Source organism: Pristis pectinata, chromosome 9 (assembly GCF_009764475.1).
Source record: "Pristis pectinata isolate sPriPec2 chromosome 9, sPriPec2.1.pri, whole genome shotgun sequence".
Lineage (NCBI taxonomy): Eukaryota > Metazoa > Chordata > Chondrichthyes > Rhinopristiformes > Pristidae > Pristis > Pristis pectinata.
The window spans coordinates 20,343,658-20,359,200 of record NC_067413.1 but is presented as its reverse complement, the minus strand read 5'-3'; the positions used below and the strand labels follow the sequence as shown (position 1 = coordinate 20,359,200).

At 39.8% G+C, this 15,543-nt stretch overlaps 1 protein-coding gene across 3 annotated transcripts in view; it reads right to left on the bottom strand.

The window, feature by feature from the left end:
- LOC127574218 (protein FAM135B-like) overlaps nucleotides 1–7,015 on the bottom strand; it is a 249,465-nt gene extending 242,450 nt beyond the window's left edge. Inside the window, exons 1-2 of one of the 3 annotated variants that reach the window (XM_052023030.1) lie at nucleotides 6,809–7,015; nucleotides 561–634 (exon numbers count right to left, since the gene is read on the bottom strand). The gene's annotated coding sequence lies outside the window, so the exon portion shown is untranslated. Of the gene's footprint in view, nucleotides 1–560; nucleotides 635–6,204; nucleotides 6,307–6,808 lie in introns of those variants that run through there. The other 2 variants (XM_052023031.1, XM_052023029.1) reach the window with 2 other exon arrangements.
- Between the last annotated feature and the right edge of the window lie 8,528 nt (nucleotides 7,016–15,543).

Genomic DNA, 15,543 nt, shown 5'->3' with positions numbered 1-15,543 from the left:
CTGGTAGCTCATCATTCCATCCCTCTGCTGATGCTTCCAGCCAATCAACATCAGTGTGAACCCTGTCTGAGAACAAAATCATTCAAATGAACAGGCATCTTTGTTAGCTTTATCACTCTAAACAATCACTCGGTAATGGTTAATCACACACAGTGATTTTCATGCCCCATTATGAGAGCTATCTGAATTCAACTTCCCTAAATTCATGAAATATTTGCAAAAAACTGATGGCAGAACACAAGGAGAACATCCTGCCTGTCCTTCAACATTACTAGGGCATTTCTCACTTCCTTTTGAAAAGACACACAGGCCTCAGTTAACATCTGAAAGACAGCAACCGTGACAACACAAGACTCCCTGAGTACTTCACTGGTGTATTGACCTAGCTTACATGTCCAAATTTTGGATAAGGCTCGAACTGTGGCCAACTGTTGCAGAAGCTGACTGCTTAATTGTTGCGACACCATGCCAAGTAAATCACAGAAAACATTGAAGTAAATATTACAATTAGCAAGTAGGTAGACTTATGATGGGCTGTTACTAATGTGCTGTTTGCCCACCTCATAAATGCAGCACCATTCCCTGAAGTCAGTCATTTGAGCTGAAGCAAAACACACCCGCATTTCTTCATATTCTGAAAAAAAAGAATTTTTGGTAGTCACACATCTTGAGGTTGAAATGAAATTGATAGTTATCGCAATCCTCCAAAGGTTTACACCTCACAACACAGTCCTGACACTGTTGTTCCCGATGGATTAATTGATTTGCGCAGTGCCTGTAACAATAGCATTGCGTCAATGATCTAACATTGCTACCAGCAAAACAGCTAAGAGATGTCAGTACACTATTCACATCAGATTCAGAGCACCAGGTGAAACCCCTTCAATGTCACATGTGCCATAAATTCACAATGAGAGACAGAATGATGTCATTTCTTTGAAGTAATACAATCTGGCCTCAGAGGGACTTACCTAGACTATCAAAGATTTACACATGTTCCATTTTCCCTAAGTAGAAAGCAAAGTATTTCCAAATTATATTGTAAAACATATTTTAATTTCAAAGGAGAAAGATTTTACACAACCACTTATGATTATGCATGCTTATCTTGGTCAGCTGCCAGCAGTAACTTTCCTTTTGAGTTCCACCCCATCTCACACGAGCATCTTCCGACATTCTTCTTGGCATATTAAACAGAAATGTTTTCTGGTTAAATTCTGAGGTCATATTCAAGTTATTTAAATGTATAGCTAATGTTCAGTAAAGGACGTTAGCTTCCTGACTTTTCAGTCCACCATCTCACCACCCGCACTCCACAACCTCCCTTTCCAATTCTCTTTCCTTCTCTACCATCCCCACTGAAAAGCAGTGAGTTCTGCTCCAGTAAAGCCCCACAGCTAACAGCAGCTCTCCTATATTTTACATAATTAACCATACATAATTGAGAGCCGCATTTTTTTTTTAAATCACAGCTGAATTCCGACCTAGCCCAGGTTCTTTTAGAAAGAGGTCACTGATTGACAAGCAAAATTGAGAATCAAGATGGATTTTACATCCCACTTCACCAGGAATCCTAAGAACACTTACAGGCCATCTGGTCCTTTGAGACTGCTGCCATTAACAATCATAGTTAATTCTGCCTCAATACCAATTTCCAAGGCTCTCCACATATTCCTTAATTCCCTCAATGTCTGGAAAACTATCCACCTCAGTTTTGAATGAACACAAAATCTGAGTTTCCAGATGTCTAGGGTACAGAATTCTGAAGGTTCACAACCCTCTAATTTCTCTTATTACCTATCCTAAATGATCTACCATTTATTCTAGACTGGTCCTAGACTCCTCAACCAGAGGAAGCATCCTTCCTGTAGCTTGACTGCAAAACTCTTTAAGAATTGTGTATCTCTTGACAAGATCTCTTGTTCTTCTTTTAAACTCTAGAGACGTCCAGCTATTAGTAGTGGCAATCTTTGCTGCATTCCTTCAATAGCAAGTATATACTTTCTTAGGCAAGGAGATCAAAATTGCACATAATACATCAGGTGTGGTCTCAACAAGGCCCTATAGAATTGCAATAAGAATTCCATTACCCTATTAAAAAATTCTGACATAACAATTGCCCTCCTAATCACTTGTTGCACCTGAACATTAGTCTTCTGCAACTTCAGAAACAGCTAAGTTCCTTTGAATATCAACATCACCCAATCTCTCACTATTTAACAAATACTCTGCTTTTCTGTTATGTGCACCAAATTGGATGTTTACACATTTTCTCACATTATATTTTATCAGCTATGTTCTCAGTCACTCACTTAACTTGTCCATTGCTCCTGTAAACTTGGAAGTATGATATATGGCTGTACATCGCTTCATTAATTCTGCCCTATTATTCATTACATCAGCTGTAGTTCAGTGATAGCATTCACTTCTGAGTCATAATCTGTGGGCACAAATCCCACTCTGGAAAAGCAAGCACAAAATCTAGGCTCATATTCCGGACAAGTACTGAGGAAATGCCATATTATTGGATGTACTGTAAAAATAAGTCTCACTGCAATTGGTGAAGTGGGAGTCCTTCCTGGCACTTTTGTCAATGTTCAACAATATCAATAAAATAGATGATCTGGTCATTTACGTCGTTTATGGATGCATGCTGTATGTAAATTGTTTGCTGTATTTTCCATATTACAATGATAACCACAATTCAAAAAATGCTTAATTGCTAGAAAAATACAACAGGGTCATGAAAGGAACTAAACAAGTTCAAGTCTTTCTTTCCTTGACTACATTGAAATAGCTTGATAAAAATCAGAATATTGTTTAAAAAGTATTGTTTATAAATTGTAGATTCCCTGTTTATGAATATGATGGCTGAGTGATTATCTTATTCTTTGCTCCAAAAGATCTTAATTTTATATCAAACATACCATCTATAAAACTAACAAATTAACTTGTTCTACCAATTTAATATTGTTTTCTTTAATATTGTTTTGTATAAGACTTATACCAAAATATCATTTGCACCCATGTGGCAAATTGCTATCATAGTAGACTGACAGAATTTCATAATGGTTGGCATAAGAATTTTCTTAGATCCACTTAAACTGTATCATGTAGTCTGCAGTACAATTATACAACTTGGTCTTCCAAACTGGGTTGCAATTGGTAGAAGTAATTTGAGATAATACTGTTCATTAAAAAAGTTAAATTATCCCCTACTTTAAATTGAGTAGCAATGCAATCTGAAAATTCCCATAACAATAATTAGAATATTGAATAGCAGCAGGCAGAATGGAAAATTTAGATGAACCGTTCACTGTTGCTGACTTGCGCTGTGCTAGGACTAATTTAAGGCGCTGAATGGTTTTGCATAAAAGTATATTGTATAACATTGAAAGTCTATTGGCTCAACTCCAATTTTTCCTACAATTGATCGATATCAATGCACTAATTAAGACTTGTAATACCACTGCTTGAACTGAGGTAGGTCTGCTGAACTGGTAGTTCAGGACTCAGTCTCGATGCAGCTTGGCTATCTGGTCTTAATGTCCTGCACGGCAAAGAAAGGAAAAAAAAAACTTTTCCTGTTACCTTTCTGTGGGATTGCATTTGCCAATATGCAATTCAAAAGAGATGGAGGGATGTTTGTGGACACATCACTTTCTGCAGTAAAGCAATATGAGATTGCAAATGAATACAATGTGGGGAGGGCATGGGGAAGGGAATGAACCTTATTTGAATTCAGATGCCCAGATAAGCTGACGTAACTGTACCGTGCTATCATTAAACCACGTTGAGACCATCTTGTATTCCTATGGTTGCATGCAACCTTGTGAGCAATAATGGGGGAAGGAATAACTCCCCACTTTAGCTGAAGATTGAAAATGAATCATGTCTGCAGAGGCACTACATAAAAATTTCCCAGGAAAGATAGGAAAAATGTATCCAGCACAGCCCTCATCCTGAAGGCTACATATGGCATAGCTGCATCCATCTGTGATAGTCACTGGATATGCAAATGCCAAGCGTTGCAAAGCATATCTCTAGCCACGTTGCCGTGGAATGCTCCGCTCAGTTAGATCATGCCAGTCCTGTGTAGAAAAGTTTATTCAGAAGAGCACCTTTGACCACAAGTCAATCAGTGATCTGCACAGAATGTCCTCCAGCCCTTGCAGTGAGACCAACTGCTTGATCAAGTTGTACAGTTCCTAAGCAGATTGTCAGTCATCTGAAAGAATGGGTCGTCATGACAACTATCAAACATGCACTACAACTTTCTTTGGCTGGTGGTGAGAAGCTCCCTCCTGTCAGATCCTAAGTGCACAGCCGGAGTCTCAGTGCGACCTTACACTGACCTCAAGTTGGCTGCAGTGCTGATGAGGTTGTCATCCATCTCCTTCTGGAATGTGTGTTTATCACCAAGATCTAGAAAGGGTGACGGTTCACTCCATACAGCTGAGTGACACAGCACTCCACGCTCAATGGGCCATTCCCAGAGACACAAACTGAAACAAACTATTACCGGAAGGTTATCAACTTGGCCAGAACAGTGGCGTAGCAGGTAGTGTTGCCGCTGCGTAGCTCCAGTGACCTGGGTTCAATCCTGACCATGGGTGCCTCTGAATGGAGTTTGCATGTTCTCCCTGTTTCAGCATGGACTTTCTCCATATGGCCCAGTTCCCTCCCAGATCCCAAAGACATTCTGCTCCTTTAAATGGCTACTGTGAGTTGTCCGTATGGATTAAGTGGCTAGCAGAACAAGTGGGGAAAAATTGATGGGGATGTGAGAGAATATGTTAAATTGGTGGGGAATGGGACAGGTGGGAACGCTCTGGAAAGTGGCATAGACTCAATGGGGCAAATCATGCTGGTTTTCCAGTACAAGGGGTTGTCTGCAACCAAATGCTATGTCCAAAGTCCAAGGTCCAGGACCATGTCCTGAGAGACACTGAGACTTGGTGCGGGCATCTCCTAAAGTGATATGGGAAAAGTGACAATTTAAATTGTCACTGAGGGGCTGGAACCTCAATAAAGTAAACCTCTCAGCCAACTCTGTCATAAAATATATGTGAAAGAAAAACTGGTATTATATTGATTTAATATAATCTTTCCAAGCAAAAATAGTATGGCTTGTACAATGAATGGTGACAAATTAATGTATGGTACATATTTTTACATCTCATGACTAAAGTACAATTTGCGGGGGGGGGGGGGGGGGGGGGGGGGACTCTATTAGCCTGTTCAGCATATATTTCAAAAAATCTAATATATGTGGTGCGCATATGCAAACAAACATACTCATATATACAGATGTGTAAATACACTTATACATACATCCTATATCCTGCTCATTTCAATATATAAACACATGCTCATATACATACCCATATATCTATACACACATGCATTAATATTTCCACATGCACAAATATATTATTTTGTGTATATGACCAGATAGGTGGACAAACATACAGAAATGAGCACTTGCATCACCAAGGCATAGAAGGATACAATCCACGTGCTGGTGAACGGATTAGTAGAGATGGGATTTCATAGCTGGCATGAGCATGGTGGGCCAAAAGGCTGGTTTCTGTGCTGTATGACTCTATGGCACGCACATGCAGATAAATGCAGAAAGATATACATGCATACATGTCCATATGCAAATACACATGCATGTGTACGTTTACCTGAATGCATTGATGCACATGTATATACAATGCATGTAGATACATGCATTGTATATACACAAATACATTAAATATAAAAAAATATTAATATATTAGTTTCATTATTCATGCACACACATGGAAATGCCACATTTAAGGTTAAGGTTGAACAATAATGGGCCAATGCATTTCGGGGTGATGAAGGTACGATCAAAAGGGACACCGTATGCATTAAAGGCCTGATTTGATGCACAGTACGTGGTCTGAATGATATCACGGGCATCATGATGCCATGAATATATATTAACTATATGTGGAACCCTCATCTTTTTGATCAGCTTGTATTCGTAAATCTCAGAAGAAAAACAAGAAATGAAAGATAATGAATCACTCTCTAACTAATCCCAATTAATTATCTGAAAATAATGCAAAGCTTTAACTGGTTACATCTGCAGTTTAATTCGTCTCTAAACCCGGATTTTCCCAAAACAATGCAATATACAAACTATAAAGCCAGATACGTTCAATACAGAACTTTCAAAAAATCCCAGATCTGACCGCAATGAAACATGACTTTAACAAAACTGCGTCGATGACTTGTTTCCCACTCGCCACCCCCTTCGGGTTCTGATTTTTTGCGCCTGTCGCTGTTACGGTGGGCTGCAGAGACACGCACTAAACAGGGTTAAACGCTGAAGACAAACCGCATTATAGTATCGTGCTACCACCTTCGCTCGCTGCTCAGTGCGGTGACACGGTAGCCACCCCGTCGCTCGCGGTGTAACACTTCAATCCGCAGCACAACAATCACCGCCACTGGCAGGATGCGTTTACTCCAGCACCCAGTGCAATGAATGGGTCGATTTCAGACCGATCAAATAGCCCTGAAATATGAAGCAATCCTGCCAACACGTTCCACAAAGTGAAAACTCATTTCATTCATTGATCTTTACGATTCCACGTTGTGTTAACATGTAATAGATATTTTTCTTTAAACACGTGGTAGGAATTATACATTCACATGTATACAGACAAGCATATACATACAAATACCTTGTTATATGCACCTACCTACTGATATATGCATTTATACCAATATACACATATTAAGCATATACATAACAATCATTATCTCCTACCTGTTTTTTCCAGAGATCTGCAGTTTCTTCCCTTCCAGACGGAAGATCTTCCTTCTTTATTTTTTCTGTTATTTGATTAATCCCCCTGTTCCCATGTTTGCCCAATTATACATGAATTGATGGAATTTATCACATGCTTGTCTCCTGCAGAAGCAGCGTGTTTTCTCTCTGTGTTCCTTGCAGCTTGGATCTCTCTCCTCTCCTCTGTCTCTGGGTGCAGAACTGTTGTGAAGGAAATTTCTTCTGGGCTGCTGACGTCACGTCAGTCACAGCAACAACTAAAACCCAGCAACGAAAAGTAATGAGAAAGTGAAGAGACGCGCGGCCAACTGCATTAGCACCCGGAGTTCCAGTCATCTATTTCTGCTGACCGTTTGCAAGTGGAGTGGGTGGCCAAGTGCGTGTGGTTTCTGAGCAACAGCTCACATAACCATCACTGGCCCAAAACATTACAAGTAGTGAAGCACTATAGAACATAGAACACTACAGCACAACACAGACCCATTGGCCCACAATGTTGTGCTGACATTTTATCCTGCTCTAAGATCTATCTAACCCTTCCCTCTCACATAGCCCCCTATTTTTCTATCATTCATGTGTCTAAGAGTCCCTTAAATGTCCTTAATATATCTGCCCCCACAACCTCTGCCAGCAGTGCGTTCCACGCACCCACACTCTATGTTAAAAAAAACTTACCCCTGACATCCCCCTTATACCTTCTTCCAATCACCTTAAAATTATGTCCCCTCTTGTTAGCCATTGTCGACCCGGGAAAAAGTCTCCGACTGTCCAGTCGATCTATGCCTCTTATCATCTTGTACTATGGAACAGCAAGAGGAATAGATTAAGAACCAGAGGTTTGATTTTTCTACATGCCCTCACTGAGGTGTGCAGAGGTGGCCAGAGTGAGCAACCTTTGTACTAGAGCAACAAACTATCTGCTGGAGGAACTTAGTGGGTCAAGCAGCATCTAGGGGAGGAGAGGAGCTGTTGACGTTTTGGTTCACAACCCAGCACCAGGACTGAGAGTGAGGGTCTCACACTCTCCTCCCACAGATGCTGCTTGACCCACTGAGTTCTTCCAGCAAAATGGATACACAAGTGACAGCAGATGCTGGAATCTGGAGCAACACAACAAAACGCTGGAGGAACTCAGCAGGTCAGGCAGCATCTGGGGAGGTCCATTTCCCTCCATAGGTGCTGCCTGACCTTCTAAGTTCCTCCCGTGTTTTGGGTGGAGCCCCTCTAGCAGATTGTTGCTCCAGATTTCATCATCTGCAGTTTCTTGTTTCAGCAGAGACGTTTTAGCCGAGATGTTGCTAACACTGAACCCTCGACTAATATCACTTAGATCATCTGATCATTTATTACCACTGATGTTTGGACAATTTGCATGTCTTATTTCCCTCAAAGCTGCTTCTATTTCTTTGGTTCTAAAGTATCTTTCAATGCCCCGAGGGCATACAAAGTTTTATAAATAGAAGTCCTTTCTTCTACAAAATTGTGAAGATTTAAAGCTCACAAGCCTCACAACAGATCACCTGCTCCACTCACCCATCAATCCCCCAACTCACCTACACACCAACCTCCTGACACTCACATGACTATCTTAAGACCCGGTCCCAAGTACCAATCAATTGACCACTCACATCACTGAATACAGCTTTCCAACTCAGCAGCACCCACACTGCTAAACAGAAATCATAAGCTTTGCTGATGCTCACCCCAATCCTTCTTTGAACACATAACCCTCCCCATCTCTGGACTTTCCTTTCCCACAACAGCCCCACTCCTCCAGCCTCAGCTTTGGTCTTACCTGAATTTCTTTGTACACTCCATGTGCTGAAGAGATCATTCCAGTTACGAGAAGTCCCCCAATGGGACATCCTCCCTGTAAGACACTTACAACCCTTGAAGTTTGAACTGGACTGGGATTTATAGAGTCCGTAACAGGAACACACGTTTTGAAATTTAGTCATTTATTAAGTGGCATATAAATGAAATACAAATGTCTCCCAGAAATGAACACATAACATGCATTCAGGCAAGTGTGAAGCCTTGAATTTCTAATTGGCCCCTACACCCAAAATCAACATTGGCGTACTGCACAGCAGCTGGTCTCGACCAGCACTGAATAAACTCCGACCAATCATTTTTATAAAAATCCTAAAGTGTGGATTAAAAAGACAACAAATCAAACGGCATCTCTTGACATCTTCAAGTTTTAAAGATCCAGTTGGCCAAAGCGATGATCGATCAAAGTCTATTGAATCTTTTCATGTATTCTTCTACTAATTTAGGACCATTCTATGTAAGTTAGTTTCAGTGAAAACTCCAGAAGCTAATATTGTTTATGCACATATCTGTCTTGATTTTCACGTGAATATTACAATCCCTCTAGACATGTGTGTACTACTGATTGTTCATGCTTGGCTCATTGCAGTTATTTCATCATGTATGTCAACTGATTAAGTTTAATGGTATCTTAAAATGGTATCAGTCCATTCATTCACAACAACCCTTGGTTGCCAACTGAATTTGACAAACAGTTTACACTTAATGTGTTTTTGCCATCCTTACACAATATATTCAGGTTTCCAGATCCACAGTATTTTGTTCTGTGTACATTTATTATTGTGGGAGATTTTTGAAGCTTTTTTCCATGCCCCAACAAAATTACAGTATTATACCCATTATCATTGAGTGGTCAGCAGGAAGGGGAGTTAAAAATGGACAACACACAGAGCTACAACACTGTTAATATTGGCATCGACCACATAGTATCAGAAAGGCAAAATTAGGCATATGTACATGTACAAACATAGTAAGCATTGGCAATGGCTGTTTACGAGAAGGAATCTGGCCAGTTGTAAGTGTTCCAAGAGTTGATATAATATTAATACCATCAGTACCAAAGGCAAAAAATGAGTTAACTGATCAAATGCCAGATATCTGGCTTACTTAATTTGAGAAATTTGAAAGACAAGATCGGCCAACTGAAGACACAGCCAGAGTTGTATTAATAGAAGAGCTATCATTTATTGATTACAACGGCTGACTGCATCTATACTTTAAGTTGTAAAATTATAAATGGTGTATTGATTGATCACCAAACATTAACCACAAAGTACAAAGTAACTGAATGCAACAATGAGGAAACTCATAACCAAGGCTTATTAGAATGACTGGAATTGACTAATGAATACTGAGAAAGGAACAAGCAGAAATGTGTTTGAAAGAGTGCTAATGAATACTATTTTTGGCTGGTCAGTGTTAAGTTATTGCATGAATAAGGATATATATTGTCATTAGTGCCAGAATATTATTTATGCTTATTATACATCACTCACCAGTGCATTATATTCCATGTATTAAACACACTTTGTATCTCTCAGCAGCACATGGCCTGCAGTCTGAAAATAAACATGATGTAAGCTGCAGATTTAAACCTTGGACTATAATTTACACACAATGTTCTGGGAATAGCAAGATGTAACATGGTGGCAGCAATCTAAGGAATAAAATTCCACATCACCTGAATGATGTGAATGTTGAATTCGACACTTAAAAAATATCATCATTTGTGGTGATTGTATGTATTGTTTTGGCCTTTGATGACCTTGAAGGCTGACACAGTTTAGGAAACTTTAAGCAAAAATGTAAAGTGACATTCAAGCACTATTCTGAAAGACATGAGGAATAAAGAAAACTCAGTTACCTGCTCCTGTGGATGGGAGAGTAAGATCTGGATCAACAGGGAAATACAGTAATTGAGTTAGAGAATAAAAGTCTTGAAAAATTCTACAAAAAAAAAAATCACACACCTGAATCCAAAATGAATCATGAGAATGACAGATATGAGATCCAAAGCCTGAGGCAGGAACCAGGTGAGCCAGTTGACAAGTTTCTTTACAAGGCTTAGAGACACAGTCAATTAATGCAAATTCAGGAAAATGGGTGAAAGGTTTGTGGAGCAATTCATCTGGGGTTCAGCATACCCAGAGGCACTAAAAGCTCGAGTCAGGAAAACAGAGCTCACCTTGGCACGGGCTGTAAGTACCGCCAGACCACAGGAAGCCATAGCAAGACAAGAAGCCACAATGACCAGACTACCAACCTCATGATCACTCCTGGGACAAGAAGATGGTCCAAGTTAGACAATAATTACAGAAGAATGAGAACCAGACTGAGATGTCTGTGCAAGAGTGGTAGAAGACCCTGTGAGTTCATGAAAAAAAAGTGTTGTGTAATGACTAAGCTGAAGTTTATGTGGCAACCTCAACCCTTGGGAGAAAATGTAAAAATCAAAAGGAAAATATACGGAGCTAATGCTAAAAGAGTGAGAATGGAAAAGCAACAAAATCATCCGCATCATGGGAAGTGGCAGAGAGTTTAAGAACACACAAATATTGGAACCGTACATCAGAATGGAATGAATGGATCTGGCATTTACCAGAGAAGTGAGATCAAATGACTGTCTAGATCAAAAAAAGGGATATGAAATAAACTCACAACCATCAAAATCAAGTTAAAATTAGAAACATAAAGTAACACCATACCACTCAGATTACAACAAAAGATCTTCCATAAAATCCTGGAAGAGAAAAGGTTTCCAAAGGAGATTATGCTGAAACAAACCAATGTCGTACTAATGGCAAATGCAGGAGTCAACATTCCACAGCTCAGAATGACCTACATTGCGTGGATATAATAAGCACAATTAGTAATTATATGTAGAATGTCAATGAAGGACCTGCCATTCTGAGTCTGAGAAGCTGTGAGGAACATAATAACATGAGAAATAGGAGAAAGATTAGGCAATTTGGCCTTTCAAGCCACATTCACCATTCAGTAAGATCATGGCTGATCTTCTACAACACCATTTGCCTGCTGTATCTCCATATCCCTTGATTCCTTTAATAGCTAAAAGTCTAACAATCTCAGTTCGAAATGCAATCAATGACAGAGACTCCATAGCCCTTCAGACGGGTGGAGGCAGAAATGTCACAATATCTCAGTCCTAAATGGGCCTACCCCTATTTTGAAACTGATTCCTCCTCAAACAAGATAGATACAGGGAGAATATTTCCCTTGGTTGAAGAGCTCATTCTAGACTCCTCAGCCAAAGGAAATGTTCTCCCTGTATCTATCTTGTCAAGACTCATTAGAATTTTGTCATGTCTTAGTCTTCTAAACTCTAAAGCATAGAAACCTAACATACTCAATCTCCCCTCTTGTGACAGATCTGCCATGTTGGGAAGCAGTCTGGCAAATTTTCTTTTATTTTAATTGAAAAGGTCAATGTTGTACAATATACTCCGGGTGTAGTCTTACCAAGGCTCTATATGGTTAAACAGACCTATCCAAATGCACCCAGAATGTTATTCTGGAAATCCTTGGATGCTTAGAGAATTTTGATCATCTCATCACTGTTGAGCCTCAAATGAAATCAGTGATCCATCCTCCTCTCCTCCCCCCAAAAGAGTATTATTCAAGTTACAGAGAAAGCTTAAAAAGGGAGTCCAACAGATGGAGTGGAAGAAGGAACTACTAATCTTGCTCCACCTATGAATGGGTGAACGTTAATTGGTCTTCTCTCTGATCACAATAATGACTAAGCATATGCTTAGTATTGGTATGGGTTTATTATTGTCACTTGTACCGAGGTACAGTGAAAAACTTGTCTTACAAACAGATTTTACAGGTCAATTCATTACATAGTGCAGTTACGTTAATACAGAGTGCATTGATGTAGTACAGGTAAAAACAATAACAGTACAGAGTAAAAGTGTCACAGCTACAGAGAAAGTGCAGTGCAATAAGGTGCAAGGTCACAACAAGGTAGGTCATGAGGTCATAGTCCATCTCATTGTATAAGGGAACTGTTCAATAGTCTTATCACAGTGGGGTAGAAGCTGTCCTTAAGTCTGGTGGTACATGCCCTCAGACTCCTGTATCTTCTACCCGATAGAAGAGGAGAGAGAATGTCCCAGGTGGGTGGGGTCTTTGATTATGCAAATAGACCCAATTTTGAATGGACATGAATTAGGTACTCAAGAGGGACCAATACCCAGATGAAAAAAATGTCAGAAAGAGACATACACAAGAGACAGCAGATGCTGGAATCTGGAACAACAAACAAAATGTTAGAGGAAGTCAATGGATCAGACAGTATCTATGGAGGGAATGGACAGTCGATGTTTCACATCGAGACCCTTTGTCTGGACTGAGTCATTGGCAGAGGCCAAAAGCTTGGTGATATTAGGAAGTGAAACCTAATGAAGAATCTTCACCAACGACAACACAATACATCATTTGGGCAATGACAAGTTCCAACATCTACCTTAAGTCGGGACAGTTTTCATCAGAAAATAGACAAGACCTACAGAGGATACAAAGGATCATTAGGCATTGCGGATCTATAGAGTCATCTCTACAAGGCAATGGAAAAAAAAGGATGGACTCAAGCTAACTGAAGACAAAAGTATCATGAAACAGAAAGAATGTCAGTTCCTTGGAATGGTATACACACTGGATGCAGTTAAGTAAACCCCAGAGGAGGCTACAGCGATAACAGAAATCTCTTTCCTTCTCCTTATGTCAGAAGACACATTAAACCTGAAAGAACTAATACCCATGAACTGATTTTTTAGCAAACTTAAGGAGGTAGTGTGCACAAAGAAAATTTGTCCAACTGCAATAGAAAATATTATTCTAAAGGTAGAAGGCTATATTAAATGCATCAGAGTAGCCCGAGGACAATAAGGCAAACTGATAGCATTTGCAGCTAAAGCACACACACTTGGTGTAGACAAGAAACAGCAACATAGAAAAAGAGCTCTTAGCAGGCACATATGGATGTGAGAAGCTCCATACTTATCTCTATGGAAGGAAATTCACGGTGAAAGTAGAGCAAATCTACAAAAAAATCGTGTAGAGTGCAAGTAAGGCTGCAAAGATTACATCTGAGGATTTAGATTTATGATTTCATTTTAAAATACAAACCAGCAAAAGAAATGACAGTTGCAGATATATTTTCTCATGTGTCAGGGAACTATTAGATAAGGGATGTAACACCAACTATTTAGTTAATGTAACACCAACAAAACTGAATAAGTTCAGAGAAGAAACCAACAGTAAAAATGAGTTACAAGTGCCTTGTCAGCAGATGATTCAAGGATGGCCTGAAAAGTTGAGGCAAACACAGCCAGCAATAAAATATCATTGGTTAATCAGAGATGACATCTTATTGGAAAATGTCATTTTAATGCTATAAACATCAGTGGTGGGTAAGTTACTGGAGGGGATTCTGAGGGAAAGAATCTACCAGCATTTTGATAGACAAGGTCTGATTAAGAATAGTCAGCAAGGCCTTATGCATGGGAAATCATGTCTGACAAATCTGTTAGAGTTTCTCAAAGAGGTAACTAAGAGGATAGATGAGGGCAGGGTTGTGGATGTTGTCTATATGGACTTATGCAAAAATTTGACAAGGTTCCGCATGGTGGGCTAGTCTGGAAGGTTAAATCACATGGGATCCAGAGAGAACCAGCTTACTGGATTCATAATTGGCTCAATAATAGGAAGCAGATGGTAATGGTGGAAGGCTGTTTCTTAGACTGGAGGCCTTGACTAATGGTGTGCCACAGGGGTTGGTGCTGGCACCTTTGTTGTTCATTATTTATAGAAATGAAAGTATAAGGTATGGTTAGTAAGTTTGCGGATGATACTAAAATAGGTGGTATCCTAGATAGTAAAGTTATCAAAAATTACAGGGGAATCTTGATCAGCTAGGTAATTGGGCCAAGGACTGGCAAATGACGTTCAATTCTGGTAAATCCAAGGAGTTGGATTTTGGGAAGTCAAACCAGAGTAGGGCTTATATAGTGAATGGTAGGGCCCTGAGGAGTATTGTGAAACAGGGGGACCTAGGAGTGCAAGTACATGGTTCACTCGAATTTATACAGTTCCAGCATAATCTCCGCCTCTATACCCTATGCCTCGGTTAATACAGAAAAGCAACCTACATAGCTTTTCAGATACTTTATTCAATTGTCTTGCTACTTTGAGGATTTGTGAATGTATCCTTCAAGGTCCATTATTCCTCCACTCCACCCACAAAGTACCTCTCCAAATGCATTTCCTCACACTTCTTGGGATTAAATTCCATTTGCCATTTTTCTGCCCAACCAGCCAGATTATCTATACCTGCCTGCAGTCTAAAGATTTCCTCCCCGCTGTCAATCATGCACCCAATTTTCAAAAAGAAAATAAAGAGTTTGTAAAGTAAAACAGGTTCACCAACATAGCTCATCTCCCACAATATCCAAAGAACACAGTTTCATGGAATGATGTGTCCAGACAGTCAAGAGTATCCTAATCAAATGCAGAGATACACAGGACCCAAACATAGCCTATTGTCATTCCAGGCTATACTTATATACCTACTAAGTGGCAAGCAGTACAAGACGACTTTGCTGAGCAAAATATATCCTCAAGACTAAACAGTGCTACCGATGCAGAAGTGGAAAAAAGCCAACAATTCAACAACCATCCCAAATCACTACCAAAGTTGCTGAGGGCAAACTATGTGTACAACACAAGAAAACCTGGAACCGAGTTAAAGTCATCGATAAGGTTGGCAAGGCCGAGAACAAAATGAACTGCAGATTAGATAGAACAGAATCCATTTCCAGCCTACATGAGATCTGACAATACAGGGAATATCAGCAGCA